This window comes from Papaver somniferum, chromosome 6 (assembly GCF_003573695.1).
Source record: "Papaver somniferum cultivar HN1 chromosome 6, ASM357369v1, whole genome shotgun sequence".
Taxonomy (NCBI): Eukaryota; Viridiplantae; Streptophyta; class Magnoliopsida; order Ranunculales; family Papaveraceae; genus Papaver; species Papaver somniferum.
This window is the reverse complement of record NC_039363.1, coordinates 9,235,183-9,240,835: the sequence shown is the minus strand read 5'-3', so window position 1 is coordinate 9,240,835 and position 5,653 is coordinate 9,235,183. Positions and strand designations below refer to the sequence as shown.

At 37.6% G+C, this 5,653-nt stretch overlaps 1 long non-coding RNA gene across 1 annotated transcript; it reads left to right on the top strand.

Moving 5' to 3' along the window:
* The first annotated feature begins 749 nt into the window (after window positions 1-749).
* Window positions 750-2,299, top strand: LOC113285410. Its single transcript, XR_003328644.1, has 4 exons — window positions 750-1,103; window positions 1,197-1,337; window positions 1,534-1,673; window positions 1,800-2,299. It is a non-coding gene; the product is annotated as an uncharacterized LOC113285410 (long non-coding RNA).
* The last annotated feature ends 3,354 nt before the right edge of the window (window positions 2,300-5,653 follow it).

Below are 5,653 nucleotides of genomic sequence, written 5' to 3'. Positions count from 1 at the left end.
ATATGCTATCTTCTTTGGGTTTTTTTTTTTCCAGTCTGCTAACAGTCATTCCACATCATTTGAATTTTGTAATCATTTCCTCATGCGCCTCTGTTTAATTATTGCGCATAATATCTTTACTTGTCTTCCTCATGAAAATATTCTGATGGAGTTTATTTCGAGATATTATCCGTTGATCACTGAGACAATATTTTTGGAAAACGACTTTCTGATATGTTAAATCATATTGTTAAACTACGACCACCGGGTGACTTTACTAAGACCTAGTAATCCTAAACAATGGTGACGAAATGATGCCAACTAATTTTCTTTGCTCATTTGCGGTTAGCGTTCATTTAGCCTTATTCCCTCGGAGCCTCTCACTTATTTATTCAAGTGAGCAAGGAGCGGTATTAACCATGTCTCACGCCATTAGGTAAAAACAGTTGGCTCGTGACTTAATTACAAGCTTTAAGTTTTATCAAGAGGTTGCGGTCTGGCAGATAATAATTGATTATGCATTTGACGGTTTTTCATACTGTTCTTCTATCAGTTTTTCACACAGACACCAATGGAAGAAGGTTAGGTAACAAGATGCAAAAAATTAGGGAAAAAATTCATGAGATACACTGATAACATAGACAACGCTGAGAGAAGATTAGCTGACAATGAGAGAAGGTTAGTCAAATATATGTCTCAAAAGAATCCAAGTGCAACAACATATATAAATAGGTGTTGCCAGAGTGAACTACAACAAAGTTCCTTAAAGATAGAACTTAGATCCTAATATGGCTCTGCAGGAAACCGTTCATGATAATCTACATGGTATGGTACAATCGCAATGGCTAGGTACAAAAGATGAGCTGACGCCTCCTTCAGTGAGAAGAATGGATTATTTCTGGGATGCGGCAAACTTGGCGATAGTAATTCTGGAACATATATGTGTACTAGCTGCTCCATCCCATTTTACTTGGCATGCATTTTGGGTTTGTGTGGTTTTGAGTGTCTTATGTGGACCTATCGGGATTGGTCTTTGTTACCATAGAAGCCTTTGTCACAGAAGTTTGAAGCTCAATAAATCAGTTGAATATCTGTTTGCTTATTTCGGACTCCACGCTGCACAGGTAGGTAGCTACATGCATATACACCTACCTCTTTCTATGTGTTACGTGTATGTGTATTTGCTTAATGTGTTTCTGTTGTTGGCACTTACTCAGGGAGACCCAATATATTGGGTAAGCGTTCATCGGTTTCACCATCAGTTCGTAGATACCCTCAAAGACCCACATAGCCCAATCGAAGGATTTTGGTTCAGCTATATAAATTGGATTTTTCAACACACCTATCTAAGGGAAAAGGTTTCATTCTCGGCCTGTTCACCATCATTTATTATTTACTAATTACCTGATTCATAGCCTTCATTGGCACATAATTGAGCAAAAGTTGAAGGTAGTACAATTATTTAGGAAGGGAAATTATATCCTACGGTGGCTTTATCTTTCTGAGCACAAACATTATCCCCATTATAATAGCATTCGGATCATGTTTTTGCAGTGCGGAAGACGAATAATGTTATGGATTTAAAAAAGCAAGCTTACTACAGGTTTCTTCGGAAAACAATATCGTTTCACTATGTTGGACTTGCACTGCTGTTGTACGTGACAGGAGGCCTGCCCCACTTTATTTGGGGAATGGTAAGTTCACTCGCATAACCTAGCGAAAATCCGGTAATCTATATTTCGTTGCTGATCCTCTGGATCATAGCCAAATTTTCATCAGCATATTTGATCAGACTGATAATTTTGTTCTGGTATATATAGGGTGTTAGAATGGCATATTCACACCATGGCACGTTCATCATCAATTCAGTATGCCATATGTGGGGTAAAAGGCCATATAACACCAAAGATTTATCCAGAAACAATTGGTTGATGAACATACTTAATTTAAGTGGAGAAGGATGGCACAACAATCATCACGCCTTTGAATTCTCAGCTCGGTTAGGTCTCGAATGGTGGCAGCTCGACTTTCCTTGGTACGTGATAAAGCTACTTGAGAGCATTGGGTTAGCAACAGACGTCAAGGTCCCTACTGAAATTCAGAAACTACAAATGTCATCTAAAAATCAATAACTGAATTTCTCTAGTATTATTAAGTACTTATTGTTAGTAAATGACTTGGTTTGCACTAATGCCATGTCACTTCCTTCAGTGTATTTTTTTTCCTACGGATATTTTTAATTAATAGCTATAGTAATGACATGTTTAATATGTCATCACTTCGGGAAAAATCATCATTGACGATACAAGATAAGAGTTGCAGTACCCCTACGACAACTCCATTTCATGCATTGTGGAACGGGGGTATTGTAGAAAGTCCAGGTTTTTCTACAATGGTTGACAAGTGTTGTAAAGGGTGATGTGATTCATGGTTCGACAATAGTTTGTCAATGTTGTGATTCTCTTTCGATTTTTTTTGATAACCTAACACAACTCTTGCTTGTATTGTAGAACAATCATGGACAACATAAGTAGCATATCGTAGAAACATATGCAACAACAATTACCAGTATAGTCATAATGTCTAACACAACACCCTTAAGGATTGTAATATTTAAAGTAACAACTTCTGTTTTCAGTAGATGAATACGAAAATACAACTTTTGTTTGGAGTTGTGTGCATAATACTATTTTGAAAAAAAGAATTAGGGCCGAAACCGAATTGCCGAAAATAATTCACATTCACATTAACGTACCAGTGTAACACATTTACATTCATTCAAGTTAACCTGCGAGTCTTAAACACACATCCAAAAAATGGCAGTGATATAGATGTTTGTTACAAAAGTGGAGTTTCCAAAACACACTCTAAAAAGATTAAGATGTATATGAGAACATTCACCCTAGTATGCAACTGTGATGATTCGAATTTGGAATCGTGTAACTGCTCACCATTGACTTGCTGGTATCAGTGATGAGAATCCCAGGCAAACACAAACCTTTCATTCCCATCACCATCAAGAGGAGATGCTTAGTTTACGGAAAAAACCATTTAAGCAACAGCAGCTGCTGCAAAATGTTGTGCACCAATAATCTTTCTGTTACAGAAGTTGTTACTTGTTGCTGCTGCACCACATCCTTGAGATTTTGTGAAAAGTCATGCACTATCAGTTGACATTCCGTAGACAAACTAAGAATATCTCGGCACCAAGGCTCAACGACAGGCGGTGTCATATTGGAGCTGCATCTCTTGAACGCATAGGAGATTGTAAACCAGATCTCCAAGCCATGTTCATCCAGTTAAGATTATGGACTTTGAACTCGAGACCATGCTTGCTGGTGTTCTAAATCTCTAGCATGAATGGCATCCCTGCACAACCAGAAAAGGTCACGCTCAAACAAACATATCACAGTTTTAAAACCCATATTTGCACTTGACCAACCATTAACAAAGAAACTGCAACAGGGTTAAGGCATGCAATAATAAAAAAGTGAAGGAAAGAAAAAATATTCCACCAAAACTTTGTAATGTCATTGTCTCACACAAGCCATAAGCGAGAGCTGAAGTTGAAACAAACTCGAGCTTAAGCTAATAAGCTCACTAGAACTGAAAATGTAACAGTTCTGTGCAAGTACTGCAAGGTTAATGTTTATAATCTTTAGCTACTCTAAAATATTCAGACTTAAATCTTCTTCTGAAACAAACAAATTTATTTGCTTTATAGATGACACACAGATGTTCATAGTATTTAACAAACGACAGGGTAGAAAAGAGCAACTGCGCCTCAATTAAAAAACAGGCAGTGCCTCTCTCAATAGTTAGCAGATGTCAGTACCATAGGCTATAATTATGGATTGTTAGACTCAATCCATGGACAATCAATAAAAAGCCACATTCACTACTTAAGATCAAATGCACCTACAAAAAAATAAAACATGGAACTCCTGTATGTGTGTGAACGAAGAACATAGTACAACTACAAATGATGTGATATACGACATTTTAAAATGCTGAAAAAAATCAACTGCACTGCCAAAATCTACTCAAAGAATTATACCAACTAACATAGCCAGTGAATACAAACAAAATAAGTATGCGGGCGAGCAACAAACCTGCTTGTGCATCGGTGCTCCACCATATGCAACAGCGACTTTAACACCAGTCTGATAAGAGAACTTTTTCGCTTCATCATGTATCTACAGGACAACAAAATCAAAAATGAGTAATTAGAAATTAGAAAAGTGTATCTATATCACTAATAACAATCATTAAACAGAAACTCAAACAAAGAACTTAGCAATTTTCACCTGGCAAGACAACTCTCTAGATACCCTCCTCTCCTCTTTCAATTTCAGTAGCACTTAATTCAGCAAATTTGTCAGCAACATCAAATGGGTTTGGCTCATAAGTCCTTCTCCCACCACCACCACTACTACCACCACCACTAGCACTCCATCTACCTCCTCCTCCTCCACTAGCACCACCTCTAGCTCTAACACAGGCGGTACCTGAAATTGCAAATCAAACACCATTATGTTAAAACAATGACAAAGAAAAAAAAAGTAAAAACACAAAGTGAAAAATCCCAAACATTATACACAAATAATACTTACAATCCAAATATTGTCAACACCACCAAGTACAGCAACAAGCTTTGATCTAAAAGGATTCCAGACTTTGTACCCAATCACTTTACTACCACCTTTCATTCCACCACTACCACGACCTCCTCCTTTGCTGCCTCCTCTGCCTCTACCACCACCACGACCTCTAATTTTTCAAATCAAACATTCCCATCTCTTCAACTGCAGATACAACCATTAACCAACATTGCAACTTGTGTTCATAAGAAACATACACATCTTCAACTGCAGATACAACCTCACTGCAAATACCCATTCCAATTCCATTGCAACATCACCTGCAACACCAGCTTGCCATCACAGGTAACAGCAGAAACAAACCAAACCCATCCTTCTTTCACTGCATACAACAACACAGCACCACCAGAAGCTAATCATAATAAGTCACCACTACCATCTGGACTTCATCTTTGTTGTGAATTAACACCACCAACACATTGTTCTTCAGCTCTGCAATATTGCTTACAACTCACACAGCATCACATTCTGGAGCTTCACCTGTCCTAACCATACATCAAATTCACTCTATTTCGGTTTCATAAACTTAATCCTACTCTTGTTCTTGAGCTCATGACAAATCTACCTTCTCAGTAGATGTATCTTCTTCATCTTTTGTTCTTGACTAAACAAATATGAAACCCTCATCGATCTCAACTCCAAGCTAGTCCTCTTTCCCATAAAAACAATTGGTATAAAACACAGCACCACCTTTTGCAATCAAATCCACTACCATATCTTCTATCTCGGTTCAATTCATCAGCTCAAATTCATTCAAGCCATAACCCATATCTCAATCAAACCCTGGATTTTTTGTTCTCGGCTACAACAACAATCAAATCGAGAGAAACCCCCAACTTTACTCTCAAACCCTCACTCATGAGAATCTTAAATTATTCTCCTCTGATTCTTCACCATCATTAATCTTGAGCTCACCTTTTTACTGATTTCAGAACTAACTTGAACCCAATCTTCAGTTTCCTTATAAACTTCGAAATTTAGTCATTAACAGACCCTTAAGCAATCTCCATCAA